At 31.4% G+C, this 16746-nt stretch overlaps 1 non-coding gene across 1 annotated transcript; it reads right to left on the reverse strand.

Annotated features, from left to right (window-relative positions):
* Positions 1 to 3145: 3145 nt before the first annotated feature.
* LOC142521550 (small nucleolar RNA R71) lies at positions 3146 to 3256 on the reverse strand. The gene has a single exon (XR_012814258.1). It is a non-coding gene; the product is annotated as a small nucleolar RNA R71 (small nucleolar RNA).
* Positions 3257 to 16746: the final 13490 nt, after the last annotated feature.

The raw sequence follows: 16746 nt of genomic DNA on the forward strand, positions 1-16746 counted from the left end.
TTCCCATTTTCACTAGAGGGTAGTGAAAATGTCAAAACAGTGGGAGCGAAAATTTATAAAGTAAAAGTCCATACTTTATATCTTACTAAATATTTTAAAATAGTCATTAACATTTATCTGTTTTACTTTTCAGTACAAAATTTGACAATGTCTTCGATTCGCAATCCGCTATCCACAATACTCGAAAAACACGTGTTAACTGGACCTAATTACCTCACTTGGCTAAGAAACCTAAAAATTGTCTTGAATTCGGAAAGGATAGCATATACACTGACTGAGTCGCCCCCTGTTGAGGCTCCGATTGACTGCACTCCTGAGGAATTGCAGACTTACAAGGAATGGTGTGACCATGACTTGAAAGCCAGGTGTTATATGCAGGCTTCTCTGAATGATGAGCTGCAGAGGCGTTTTGAGGATGCAAAGAGTGCTGCTGACATTCATTTGCATCTCAAGGAGCTCTTTGGTGAGCAAACACGGTCTCTTAGGCATGCTACCGTCAAGGAGCTGATCACTTTGCGCATGCGAGATGGGGCCTCGGTCCATGAGAATGGACTGAAGTTGATTGGGCTCGTGGACAAGCTCGTTGGCATGGATCTGATGTTGCCTTCGGAGTTGACCACCGACGTGTTGCTCCTATCGCTGCCTAGCTCATTTGATCCTTTTGTGGTGAATTTCAACATGAAAAAGCTTGAGACGACCCTTGAGGAGTTGGTTAACATGCTTGTTACGTTTGAATCCACCATCAGAAAGAGAAATTGGTTCTTTATGTGGGTTCTTCATCTGGTACGAAGATTGATCCACATGAGAAGGGAAAGAAGCGTTCTTTCCAACGTCCCAGGAAGAACGTGCCCTTGTTGAGGCAATCTCCGAATCCCGTCGTGTGATGAAACTTAAAATTAATAATTTATTATATGTTAAAACCTGTATTTTAAAATTTAAGTTTCATTAAAATTATAAAATTATGTTATTTTAGTATTGTTTGTTTATATTTAATTGTCTTACTAAATATGTTTTATTTTCAGGTTTTCTACGTGTTGGTAGAATAATGATAACTCAAGCTAGAAAATTCAAATGGAGGTGACTCAAACATGTTTGGAATCCTTGAGAAATTATCTACAACTTTGCAGAAGACATGATTGCCTAAAAAGATCCTTAAGATGATCAAATTGTGCAAATATCAAAAGGAGGACAAATTTACTTTTACTATGACCAGCATATAGTAAAAATATCATAACTATTTCAATATTTAACCAAATGAGGTGAACCAAGTGACCAAATTCATCTATAGACAATTCCCCACATGTTTGCCATTTTGAGCAGAGTCAAATTCGGTGATTAAAGTCATGGAACAAAGCATTGAAAGAAGGGACATGGAATTGAACTTGGAGGAGACAAAGAATACTATTGCAACTACATGGCATTAATAAAAATTTTGACCCTTTCTCTCATTTGGCCTATAAATAGAGGCCTTGTGCTAGCTTGAGAATCATTCTATCTCATTGTAAAATATAGTGTGAGTGTGTATCAAAGTTCTAAGTTCCAATATATTTTCTTTCATGTTCTCAACTATGAGTGATATTTTAGTGTTGATCAAAAGTAATCTTATGGCAAGCTAAATCTATTATGTTAAGGTGAAGAGGATGCATTCTTGTGAAGTAAGATTGTTTATATTTTGTATATTCTTTCTTTGTTTTTTTTCATTTAGCTAACTTATTTTTATTGTAGGTATAAAAATGAATTATTTGTTGTTATCAATTTACATCAAATGCTTGATACCATTAAAGTGGTTATCTTGATTTGTTGTTTAATTTTGATACAATAAATATTTCATCACTTATTATTATATATATATATATAGATATATATATATATATATTTATATAATAATATCATAATATTTCATTTAGACGATAGCATGGCTCTGCCGGTTGTTCTAAATGAAATATTATGATTTAATACTAACATCTAACAATCTAACATTTACTTTATCGCAACTAACTTTTATTTTTCGCATCTAACTTTTACTTTCTCGCAACTAACTTTTACTTTATCGCAACTAACATTTACTTTATTGCAACTAACATTTACTTTATTGCAACTAACTTTTACTTTACCGCAACTAACTTATTAAATCAATATATTTCATTTAGGCAATAGCGTGGCTCTGCCATTTGTTCTAAATGAAATATAATGATTTAATTTAACATTTACTTTATGCAATTATTTATTTATATAGTCATAATTATAATCATAGGTACCATATATAAAATATCGGTTAATTCGGTATTTTCTATAGTGGGAACTATATTATATTATGTGTGTGTTTAATTTTTTGGAACCATTATTTATGGTGGTTTCTTTTGTTTTACTTTTAGTTAAACAATATTACATAAACCAAGAATAAATCCTCAAGCCTTGACAAAGTTTATAATTTGTAAACTTAATTCTTGCATTTGGTAATCTATAAATTAATAAATTTAAACTCAAAATAACCTCTCTGTGGATCGATCTCGTACTTACGAATTATATTACTTGCAGACAACCTACACTTGGGTGAATTATTATTTAAGTAGTAGCAAGTTTTTGGCGCCGTTGCCGGGAAGGTATAAATTAAGTTTATATTTGTTAATTATGTTTTATTTATAAGTATTGTGTTGTTTTTTTTGTATGAGTATTTGGAGTCGAAAAAAAGTGGTAGACTTATTCGAGTATCTGAAAATAATTTAAACATGGATGATAATTCAAATAATCAAGATAATAATAATAATAATAATAATCAAGAACATGATCAATTAAGAACACTTAGGCACCATATGAACCCTATTAGAACTAGTGCCCCATCTTGTTTAGTTTTTCCTCCTCATGCATCTAATTTCAACTTCAAACCTCAAATTATTCAACTTTTACCAAATTTTCATGGTTTAGATTCTGAAAATTCATATTTGCATCTAAGAGAATTTGAGGAAGTTTGTAACACTTATAATGATCAAAATTGTAGCATGGATATAGTTCGATTAAAGCTTTTCCCTTTTTCTTTAAAAGATAAAGCTAAAACATGGCTACAAAATTTAAGATCAAGTTCAATAAGATCATGGGAAGAAATGCAACAACAATTTCTCAAAAAGTTTTTTCCTTCCCATAGAACAAACTCTTTTAAAAGACAAATTACAACTTTTTCTCAAAAACAAGGAGAAACGTTTTATCAATGTTGGGATAGATATAAAGAATTACTTAATACATGCCCACATCATGGTTTTGAAACATGGAGAATAGTTTCTCACTTTTATGAAGGTCTAATACCTAAAGATAGGCAAATGATAGAATTCATGTGTAATGGAACTTTTGAAGATAAAAACCCAAATGAAGCTATGGAATATTTGGATTCATTAGCAGAAAATGCTCAAAATTGGGATAATATAGGCACAATAGAACCACCAACAACTAAAAACAATAATTCAACAAATAGGGGTGGTATCTATAATCTTATGATATAGATATTCAAGCTAAACTTGCATCTTTAGCAAGAAAAATTGAGTCATTAGAAATGAAAAAGAGTGGTCAATTAAAAAGTATTCAAGAAATTGTTTGTCATATATGTGATACACAAGATCATGCTACAAAAGATTGTCCAACATTACCTTCATTTAAAGAATGTCTCCATGAACAAGCAAATTATGTTAACAATTATAAAAAACCAATACTAGATCCTTTTTCACCATCATATAATCCTGGATAGAAAAATCATCCTAATTTTAGTTGGAGGAATGATAATAATGCACAACCGTCACAACAATATTTTCAAAATAAACAAAATCTTCAAGGTTATATTTCTTATGTTACACCTCCAAGAAAAAACTTTGAAGATGTAATTCATGCATTTATCCAAAAGCAAGAGTCTATCAATATTTAAAACAGTCAATCTATGAGTGATTTGAAAGAAACTCTTTCAAAATTTGCATCTGCACTTAATATTCATGAAAAAGGAAAATTTCCATCTCAACCTCAACCTAATCCTAAAAATCAAAATCAAGAATTAAAAAATGAAAAAATTGATCAAATAAAATCTGTTATTACCCTTAGAAGTGGTAAAATAGTTAATGATCCATATAGTAATGAAAACAAGGATCATTTAAAATCAAAGAGTAAGGATGATAATCCTGATACTTTTGAGAATGATGATACCTTAAATTTTAAGAATAATATGGTGAAGGATAAATCATCTGAAATAGTAAATAAGTCAAATAAACCTCCACCATTTCCTCATGCATTAACGAATCATAAAAAACAAAAAAAGTGATTCTGTTATCTATGAAGTTTTTAAACAACTGAAGATAAATATTCCATTATTAGATGCTATTAAACAAGTACCTTTTTATGCAAAATTTTTAAAAGACTTATGTACTGTAAAGAGAAAATTGCATGTGAAGAAAAAAGCATTCTTGGCTGAACAAGTAAGTTCTATTCTTCAAAATAATTTTAGTTTAAAATATAAAGATCCTGGTTGTCCAACAATTTCATGTATTATTGGAGAAAATAAAATTAAAAAAGCTTTGTTGGATTTGGGAGCAAGTGTGAATTTACTTCCTTATTCAGTTTATGAAAAGCTTAATTTAGGAGAATTAAAACCCACTTCTGTTACTCTCTTACTGGCGGATAGATCAATCAAAATACCTAGAGGTATTGTAGAAGATGTGTTGGTTCAAGTTGATAAATTCATATATCCTGTAGATTTTATTGTTTTGGATACACAACCAATAGAAGTACATAATGAAATTCCAGTAATATTGGGACGACCATTTCTAGCAACTTCAAATGCTTTAATTAATTGTCGAAATGGAATAATGAAATTGTCTTTTGGAAATATGACTCTAGAACTTAATGTGTTCAATCTATGTAAACAACCAAGTATTAATGAAAATGAATATGATAATGAAATTGAACCAATTGTGGAAGAAAATATACAAGAAGAAAACTTAAATCAACAATCTGAAGTTTTTTCAATAGAAAGTTTTGAGTCTAAAAATAATTTTAAAGAAGATGATAATACAAAACTTGAATTAAAAGTTTTACCATTAGAATTGAAATATGTATTTCTTGGTGAAAATAAAACATTTCATGTTGTAATTTCTTCCACTCTTTTGCCAAATCAAGAAGAAGATTTGATTAAATTACTTAAAAAATATAAAAATACAATTTGATGGACTTTGAAAGATATAAAAGGTATGAATCCTTTAATTTGTACACATAAAATTCACTTGGAAGAAAATGCTAAAACATATCAACAACCACAAAGAAGGTTAAATCCACATATGAAGGAAATTGTTAAGAATGAAGTATTAAAAATATTAGACGCTGGAATTATCTATCCAATTTCAGATAGTAAATGGGTAAGTCCAACACAAGTAGTACCTAAAAAGTCCGGCATCACTGTTATAAAAAATGAAAAGGGAGAGTTATTACAAGCTAGGATTCCATCTAGTTGGCGTATGTGTATTGATTATAGAAAATTAAATGATGCAACTAGAAAAGATCATTTCCCACTACCATTTTTAGATCAAATTCTAGAAAAAGTAGCAGGAAATTCTTATTACTGTTTTCTTGATGGGTATTCGGGGTATTATCAAATACCTATATCATTAGAAGATCAAGAAAAAGCTACTTTTACTTGTCCTTTCGGAACTTTTGCATTTAAAAGAATGCCATTTGGCTTATGTAATGCTCCGGCTACTTTTCAAAGATGCATGTTAAGTATTTTCAGTGATATGATTGAAGAATATGTAGAAGTTTTTATGGATGATATAACTGTTTTTGGAAACTCATTTGAAAATTGTCTTAAAAATCTAGAAGAAGTATTAAAAAGATGTGAAGAAAAAAATCTTGTTTTAAATTGGGAAAAATGTCATTATATGGTTAAATCTGGGATTGTTTTAGGACATGTGATATCTGAAAAAGGAATTGGAGTTGATAAAGCCAAAGTTGATGTTATTGCTAATTTAACATCACAAAAAACGGTCAAAGAAGTTCGATCATTCTTGGGTCATGCAGGATTTTATAGAAGGTTTATAAAAAATTTCAGCATAATATCTAAACCAATTTCAAATCTTTTAACAAAAGATACACAATTTGAATGGACTCAGAAATGTGAAAATGCTTTTAAAAAAATTATTAATCTTTTAGTTACATCACCTATTTTACAACCTCCAGATTGGTCTTTACCATTTGAATTAATGTGTGATACAAGTGATTATGCTATAGGAGCTGTGTTAGGACAAAGAAAAGAAGGAAAACCTTATGCAATCTATCATGCTAGTAGAACCTTAAATAGTACCCAAATAAATTATTCAACTACTGAAAAAGAATTACTTTCAGTAGTATTTGCATTAGATAAGTTTCGATCTTATTTAATTGGTTCTACTACTATTGTTTACACCGATCATTCTGTCATAAAATATTTATCAAATAAACAAGATGCTAAGCCAAGATTAATACGGTGGATTTTATTGTTACAAGAATTTGATATTATAATTAAAGATAAAAAAGGAAAAGAAAATGTTGTAGCCGATCATTTATCTAGAATAATGACTGAATCATCTCATAATGAAATACCAATAAATGAAAATTTTCCAGATGATCAGTTGTTTTATGCTACTATTATGCCCTGGTTTGCTAACATTGTAAATTTTCTTGTGACAAATAAAATGCCTTCTCATTGGAATTCACAGGATAAGAATAAATTCTTGATAGAAGTTAAAAAATTTTATTGGGATGATCCTTACTTATTTAAGTATTGTCCTGACCAAATTTTTCGACGATGCATACCCGACAATGAAGTAAGTAATGTTATTAAATTTTGTCATTCTGAAGCATGTGGAGGCCATTTTTCATCCAATAAAACAGCTACAAAAATCTTACAATGTGGATTTTATTGGCCGTCTTTATTCAAAGATACGCATTTATTTTGCAAATCTTGTGAAAACTCTCAGAAGATGGGATCAATTTCAAAACGAAACATTGATGCCTTTAAATCCAATCATAATTATTGAAAATATTTGATAGTTGGGGGATAGATTTTATGGGTCCATTTCCATTATCTTTTGGATATAAGTACATTTTAGTCGCTGTTGATTATGTTTCAAAATGGATTGAAGCAATTGCATGTAATGATCATAAAGTTGTTATAAATTTTTAAAAGAAAATATTTTTAGCCATTTGGAATACTTAGAGCAATAATTAGTGATGGGGGAAGTCATTTTATAAATAAATCATTTTCCTCTTTGTTAAGAAAATATGGCATTACACATAAAGTTTCTACCCCATATCATCCTCAAAGTAATGGTGAAGTTGAACTTGCAAATAGAGAAATAAAACAAATTTTAGAAAAAACAGTTAATCCAAATCGAATCTTTAAGATTAACTGATGCATTATGGGCATATAGAACTGCATTTAAAACATCATTAGAGATGTCACCATATAGGTTAGTTTTTGGTAAGCATTGTCATTTACCGGTTGAACTTGAACATAAAGCTTATTAGGCAATTAAAGCATTTAATATTAATTTAGATGATGCATCTAAATTAAGAAAATTGCAAATAAATGAACTTGAAGAATTAAGAAATGATGCATATGAAAATTCAAAGATTTATAAAGATAAAACTAAAGCCTTTCATGATAAAAATATTATGAGAAAGTCATTTGAAATTGGACAAAAAGTTTTGCTTTATAATTCTCGTTTGCATTTATTTTCTGGTAAACTAAGATCGAGGTGGTCAGGACCATTTATAGTCAAATTTGTTTATCCTCATGGTGCTGTTGATATTGAAAATCCTAAAAATAATGACGTGTTTAAAGTTAATGGGCAAAGACTTAAGCCTTTTATAGAAAATGAAATTCTTAATAATGAGTTTATGCCTTTATATGATCCACAATAGTTGTTTGATATTTTCATTTTGTTTTGCAGATTCTAGTTCATTTCCCGGTTAAGTGGCGAATAACGGTACTCCGTGACTGTTTAAGTCGGTTTCTTTAGTTTTCCCAAAATAATTGAAATATATATAATAATAATAATATGGATGCGTGTATTATGAATCTTCGTAAATATTTTGCTTGTTTACCTGATAATGCGTTGAAAAAAATTTATAAAGCTAAATGTGAGCGGCTAAGGTTGATGATGTCATATGGCATACCGAATGATGTCCGTTTGATAATTGAAGCAAAAGTTTGATTGGTTGGGGAAGCAAGTGAATTAATAATAAGACATATGCCAGGATTTGGTAAAAGCACATATGCCAAAAAGCGAATAGCTAAACGTATAGGCGGATGTCATAAATGTGCAAGGTGGACTTGTAAAGGAAAATGCAAAAATGTTGGAATGACATCAATGAATAGAGAAGATAAAATTTTATTCATTAAGAATGGTCTGAGTAAAGAGCCTTTGGATAATTTTCTAGAGGTTCTTGATACGCATTCTAGTGGGTACGTGCAAAATGAACTTCTTAAACTATGGTGGCAATTTCAACAGGAGGAATATCAATATGGACGGTGGAATCAGCCTTACAAAGATCCTACTGTAGTAACGCATATCTATTTAGATAAGTAAATATATATACACAATTTCGTCTTGGGAATCTGACGTTAAAAGACCCTGTTTGCCAATTTATAAGAAAATTGGATGGGAAGCATATCCTCGACTCATAGAAGGCGTTGAAGCCATTACTGAACGTAAAATCAGAGGAAGATGTGAGCCACAATCACAACTACGCTGTATATATTTGTTTTAATTTTGTCATTTTTATTTTCTTTTAATAATAATAATTTCCTGTTCAAATATTGACTTTTGGCATGTTACGCTTATAAATTCATATGCTGTGATCTAACAATTACAGAAAACATATTTCTCAACATGTCAACGTCCACGGTAAGTAAAATCAAAAATATTTGTGTATTTTGTGGATCTAGTGCGGGAAAAGATTTAATTTATGAAGAAGTAGCAGAAAATCTTGGAATAACACTTGCTAAAAAAAAGATTCATTTGGTATGTGGTGGTGGTGAAGTTGGCCTCATGGGAAAAGTTGCAAAAGCTGCGCATGCAGGTGGAAGTGAAGTTTTAGGCATTATTCCGATTACCTTAGCCAATCTTACAGGACCAACAATAGGAGAAGAAATGAAAGTGGACAACATGTATGAACGAATCACTCAAATGATTGAACATTCAGATGCTTTCATTGCTTTGCCAGGAGGTTTCGGTACTTTGGAAGAAATATTTCATACTGTTTGTTGGGCACAATTAAATATCCACAATAAGCCAATTGATTTGTTAAATGTTAACAATTATTATAATAAACTGTTATCGTTTCTTGATGATGTTGTGGAACAGGAATTTATTTCATTAGCTTCGCGAAGGATGTTAGTTTCTGCTACATGTGAAGGTGAACTTATTGATTTACTGCAAGGATTTAGTCATGAACCAGATCCATCCTTATCTCAACTTAATTGGCCAACATCCAAGAGTAAGAAAAGAAAATTCATATGATGCTAAACTTGTGATTCAACGGTATGTTTTAATGTTTTTCTTTAAGGTATGAATAATTTCTTCTTCTCCTCTTAGTTTTTTTTATATAAAAAATTAAAATATATACTTATATATAGTAATAATAATAATAATTTTTAGTTCAATGTCGAGTAAGGTGTCAGTAAAATGCACCTGAGACGCATTAGTTAATAATTATTGGAAAATCACAATACACTAGATTTTAATATTCATTATATTCAAAATACAGACTAAAAAAAAATTAGTTTTTCATATGTACCAATTTATATATATTTTTTGATCAATTAATATAAAATATATAATAGATGTGTTCATATATATATATAATTGTATGTGTTTTCAAATATAATAATTTCTAAAATTTTTATGAGAATATAGTTAAAAGATATGGTTTGTATGGCTGTTAACATGTATAATTGAAAGAATTCTTTTGTAAAAGTATAATATATACTCACACATCTTTTGTGAGTGAGTGGTGAGAAATGAGAAAACAATTAATAAACTTTTATTGATTATTAAAAAATGGTTAATTACAAGAATATAACTCCCCTAAAAAAAATATTTATTGAAAAAAGAAAAAAAAAAGTAAATATATAACGGACTGCAAAATACTTTATTCATTGTAATTTTTTAGATTTGATTGATGTACTATCAATGTGTTCTAAAATATCAATATTGTGTAAAAAAAAAAAAAACAAACAAACAAAAAGATTTGTTTGTGCTAGATAAGTTTCAAAGGTAGTCGGATGTATCCGTTATATAAATTTTTATATACATAAATATATATATATATATATATATATATATATATTTATGGTAGAATGTTTGGATAAAAAAATTTTATGTTATTGTAAAATTTTGCAGTCACGTTATTTAAAAAAAAACAATAAGCTAAAAAAAAAAAAGAAAAAAAAGGGGATTTTATTCTTTGTAAATTTTCCTATTTTGTTTTCAATATTAGTTTAATTAATTGTCTGCTTTAATACTTAGCCTTTTTCAATGAGAGTTAATATTCATTCCAACTCCATGAGTGAAAACTAACTATTCCTTAAACATTTTGACCTGAAAGAATATATGGAGTTGAGGCTTTTACAATAATATTCCTGATATTATACATGTTATGGTGGGTGGTGTGAATTATCTTTTTGACTATATTATTATAAAAAATTTAGAAATTTAAAAAAAATTATATATAGATATTGTTACTTTATATATTATGTGAAAATAAAAATAATAATAATAACACATCTAATTATATATTATTATATTAAACGAAAAAATATATATATATAAATCGGTATATGATTTTGTTTTTAATGAATATGTTTGTATTTGAATATATAAAAGGAATAAAGAATCTAGGTTGTGATTTTCCGATATATTTTATTACTAAGGGACTAGTAATATGATAGTGTGGGGGTGTGATGAAACTTAAAATTAATAATTTATTATATGTTAAAACCTGTATTTTAAAATTTAAGTTTCATTAAAATTATAAAATTATGTTATTTTAGTGTTGTTTGTTTATATTTAATTGTCTTACTAAATATGTTTTATTTTCAGGTTTTCTACGTGTTGGTAGAATAATGATAACTCAAGCTAGAAAATTCAAATGGAGGTGACTCAAACATGTTTGGAATCCTTGAGAAATTATCTACAACTTTGCAGAAGACATGATTGCCTAAAAAGATTCTTAAGATGATCAAATTGTACAAATATCAAAAGGAGGACAAATTTACTTTTAGTATGACCAGCATATAGTAAAAATATCATAACTATTTCAATATTTAACCAAATGAGGTGAACCAAGTGACCAAATTCATCTACAGACAATTCCCCACATGTTTGCCATTTTGAGCAGAGTCAAATTCGGTGATTAAAGTCATGGAACAAAGCATTGAAAGAAGGTACATGGAATTGAACTTGGAGGAGACAAAGAATACTATTGCAATTACATGGCATTAATAAAAATTTTGACCCTTTCTCTCATTTGGCCTATAAATAGAGGCCTTGTGCTAGCTTGAGAATCATTCTATCTCATTGTAAAATATAGTGTGAGTGTGTATCAAAGTTCTAAGTTCCAATATATTTTCTTTCATGTTCTCAATTATGAGTGATATTTTAGTGTTGATCAAAAGTAATCTTATGGCAAGCTAAATCTATTATGTCAAGGTGAAGAGGATGCATTCTTGGTGAAGTAAGATTGTTTATATTTTGTATATTCTTTCTTTATTTCTTTTCATTTAGCTAACTTATTTTTATTGTAGGTATAAAAATGAATTATTTGTTGTTATCAATTTACATCAAATGCTTGATACCATTAAAGTGGTTATCTTGATTTGTTGTTTAATTTTGATACAATAAATATTTCATCACTTATTATTATATATATATAGATATATATATATATATATATATATATATATTTATATAATAATATCATAATATTTCATTTGGACGATAGCGTGGCTCTGCCGGTTGTTCTAAATGAAATATTATGATTTAATACTAACATCTAACAATCTAACATTTACTTTATCGCAACTAACTTTTATTTTTCGCATCTAACTTTTACTTTCTCGCAACTAACTTTTACTTTATCGCAACTAACATTTACTTTATTGCAACTAACTTTTAGTTTACCGCAACTAACTTATTAAATCAATATATTTCATTTAGGCAAGAGCGTGGCTCTGTTGGTTGTTCTAAATGAAATATAATGATTTAATTTAACATTTACTTTATGCAATTATTTATTTATATAGTCATAATTATAATCATAGGTACCATATATAAAATATCGGTTAATTCGGTATTTTCTATAGTGGGAACTATATTATATTATGTGTGTGTTTAATTTTTTGGAACCATTATTTATGGTGGTTTCTTTTGTTTTACTTTTAGTTAAATAATATTACATAAACCAAGAATAAATCCTCAAGCCTTGACAGAGTTTATAATTTGTAAACTTAATTCTTGCATTTGGTAATCTATAAATTAATAAATTTAAACTCAAAATAACCTCTCTGTGGATCGATCTCATACTTACGAATTATATTACTTGCAGACAACCTACACTTGGGTGAATTATTATTTAAGTAGTAGCATCGTGGCAGCCACACCAATTAAGGCTGACAAGACTAGTGATGTTTGTCATCACTGCAAGAAGCCTGGACATTGGAGGCGTAATTGCAAAGAATATCTTGCTAAGAAAAGTTCTGAAAATGATATGTTCTACATTGAAGTAAACATTTCAATTAACTCTACTTCTTGGGTATTGGATACCTGCTGTGGCTCACATCTCTGTAATGATTTGCAGGTGATGGGAAGAAGTAGGAGACTAAGGGGAGGTGAGACCTTCTTGAGGATGGGCGATGGAGCAAGAGTTGCTGCCAAGGCTGTTGAAGATGTTTACTTATTGTTGAACAATAATTTTAAGTTAATTTTTTAAGAGATGTTTTGTTTGTACCTGATTTGATGAAAAAACATTGTTTCCATTTCTATATTGATAAAGATGGATATTCTTGTTTCTTTAGCAAAGGTGTTTGCAATATTATAAGAATGAATGTTTGATTGGTATTGGTGAATTTGAAAACGATCTCTATAACTTAAAATTGAAAGATATTCCACTAAATGTCCATTCAAAGGCAGACACCATATGAGATATGGATGGGTAAGCCTCCCAAGTATTCTTATCTTAGAATATGGGGGTGCCCTGCTTATATGAAGCAGGCAGTGGGAGATAAATTGGATAGTCGATCCATTTTATGCTACTTTGTGGGATATCCAAGGAATTCAGTTGGATATTATTTCTATCATCCCCAAGAAACAAAGGTGTTTGTTTCTAGGAATGCAACCTTTTTAGAAAAGAAATTTCTATTAGATAGAAAAGGCGAGATGATAGAACTCGAAGAGGTTCGAGAGACACCCACAATTATAGAACCCACACCCGAAGAGCCAAGAGAGGAGATACAAGCTCCTAGAAGATCCGAGAGAGTCTCGAGACCACCTATGAGGTATGGTCTGCCTCTTGAAGAAGGCCATGATGAGCCTAACCATGGATGTGATCCAAGGACCTTCAAGGAAGCGTTATCTGATGCCGATTCATCCAAGTGGCTTGAAGCAATGGAATCTGAGATGAATTCCATGCATTCGAACCAAGTGTGGAATCTCGTGGATCCACCTGAGGGAATTGTTCCCATAGGGTGTAAATGGATTTACAAGAGGAAACTTGGGGCGGATGGGAAGGTATTGACTTTCAAGACGCGATTGGTGGCAAAGGATATACTCAAAGACAAGGAGTTGACTTTGAGGAAACCTTTTCTCCAGTTGCAATGTTCAAGTCCATAAGGATATTGCTAGCCATAGCTGCATGGTATGACTTTGAGATCTGACAGATGGATGTCAAGACAGCCTTTCTTAATGGGGATATTAAGGAAGAGATTTACATGTCTCAACCCGAAGGGTTTACATCTGTCGGAAGTGAGCATATGGTATGCAAACTTCAGAGATCTATTTATGGTCTAAAGCAGGCATCTAGGAGTTGGAACCTTAGATTCGATAGTACAATCAAAGAGTTTGATTTTACTAAGAATCCTGAGGAACCTTGTGTGTATAAGAAGGTCAGTGGAAGTGCTGTGACATTCCTGGTGCTTTATGTTGATGACATTCTACTCATTGGGAATGATGTAGGAATGTTGCAATCAACTAAGATATGGTTAGCGAGTAAGTTCTCGATGCAGGACTTGGGTGAAGCATCTTTTGTATTGGGAATACAGATCTATAGAGATAGATCAAGAAGATTGCTTGGTTTCACCCAGTCCACATACATTGATACCATCGTCAAGAGGTTCTCGATGGATGAGTCCAAGAGAGGACATCTACCAATGTGTCATGGCGTGTCCCTATCCAAGTCTATGTCTCCCAAGACTGATGCAGAGATAGAGGCGATGACACGCATTCCGTATGCATCTGCGATTGGTAGCATCATGTATGGGATCATATCTACACGTCCTGACGTGGCTTTCGCACTAAGTGTAGTGAGTAGATATCAATCAAACCCCGGTCTTCCACATTGGAAAGCTGTGAAAGACATCCTCAAGTATTTGAGAAGGACCAATAAGTTGTTCTTGGTCTATGAGGGTGGGGAACTGAAATTGGAAGGCTATACCGACTCTAGCTTCCAAAGAGATATCGATGACTCGAAGTCAACCTCTAGGTTCGTATTCATGCTCAATGGTGTTGCTGTCTCTTGGAAGAGTTCCATGCAAGACAGTACTGCGGATTCCACCACTGAGGCCGAATACATTGCTGCATCAGATGCAGCAAAGCAGGCTGTTTGGATAAGGAATTTCGTACAAGAGTTGGACGTCGTTCCCTATGGAGTTGCTCCTTTCCCGGTGTTGTGTGACAACACGGGAGCTATAGCTCAAGCAAAGGAGCCAAGGTCTCATCAGAAGTCCAAACATGTATTGAGAAAGTACCACATCCTCCGAGAGATCGTGGAAAGAGGAGACGTCACGATTGACAAAGTCGGCTGCGCAGATAATGTTGCTGATCCGCTAACTAAGCCTTTACATGGACCATTATTCGAGAAGTATCGCGAATCGATGGCTTTGAAGCATATGGGTAGTTGGCTCTAGTGCAAGTGGGAGATTGTTAGAGTAGGTGCCCGTCGAGCCAAGTGTTGGCCGAGGGTTCATGTTTAAACTCTATGTATGAACAATCTTTATTTTAATAATATTTGAATTTATTGTTTTGGCACTTCTTTATCTGTATACCCATGCTAGTTTCATAGATAAAGTCCTTGAATATACAAATAGTAGAAAGAATATGAGATGCTCATATGATGAGTATCATGAAACTCATATTTGGAATACTGTATATTCTAAACAGTTCCTAGTCGATTCAGCCGCCGCTAAGAAGGATATAGGCCGCTCGAGTTCGAGACTAGTATCTGCGATGTGAGTACCATGTTTCATTGGTAATGGACATTGTGATGTTCGAGCATGCAGATAGGTGCTCCTTGTAGAGTGCACTGAACAACCCTCCATAAAGGACTTTCCAAATGGTTCTCACTTATCGAGTGGAAAAGTCCTAGTTTATGATTGTACATCATTAGTCCTTATGACCCGGGACAACATTGAGACTCTATGTGCTAGAATTGCACTTTGGCTTGTTTACCGACTCTCATGGGGTCATCAGGTGGCAAGGTTGGGTGTTCTGTCAAAACATATAGGAGTCGATGCATTGTAGTCGGGGATTCACCGCTTACCTTCGGGTATTGATATCCTATGTGATATCATGTGTATGTAGTTTGAAATCTCTGATCAGAGTATGGTGGTAATTATGAAAGGGGTTTCATAGATTACACCATCGATGCAACTACGACATGACACATAGTATCGATTCATTGACAACTCTCGATATACCAATGGTTGTCGAATCGGTCGGGATATATGAGTTGAAGGGACCGTACTGTACGCTAACCATAATTAAATTGTTCTTGCAGGCACTATCATTTGATACCTAGGGAATCATGTAAGCGATGCTGCTAGGCGTTTAACATGATTGGTTGGGTACTATCAGACTTGAGCTCTGACGTTCTTATTATCAAGGAGTTAATAATTAAGAATGGAGCAATTGGGGTATGCTCGTATAAGGACATGTTTAGTCCGAATCACATGGAGATGTGAACCCACGGCTAGTTGTATCAATGAACCATTGAGGGCCACACAAGTACTAGCTTTCTAGATCCCGTTGAGAAGTAAAATATAGTTCATTGTGCTGAACGGCTTATAAATGAGTTTATAAGCGTAAGGAAAAATAGAAGTATGACTTCTATGAGGGAAATGTAAATTTTAATTTATGAATGTGTTCCTAAATTAAAAGTTGGCCAAATAAATAATGTATTTGGAAATTGTGATTTTCATAAACAATATTATAGATTAAATTAAATTAATTCAAGTGTTGAATTAATTTAACACTAGTGGGCCTAGTAGATTCCAAATAATTAAATTAATTCAAGTGTTGAATTAATTAAACTTGATTGGGCATTGTAGAGCCCAATTAGAAATAATTATTAAACTAGTGGGCTTTGGTAAAATCAAGTAAACTTTAAATGGGCTCAAATATGTTTGGGACATTTAAATAAAAGTCCATGAACCTTGTAATTGTTACAAGCCCAAGTCAAAAGCAT

This window comes from Primulina tabacum, chromosome 12 (genome assembly GCF_025594145.1).
Source record: "Primulina tabacum isolate GXHZ01 chromosome 12, ASM2559414v2, whole genome shotgun sequence".
Taxonomy (NCBI): domain Eukaryota; kingdom Viridiplantae; phylum Streptophyta; class Magnoliopsida; order Lamiales; family Gesneriaceae; genus Primulina; species Primulina tabacum.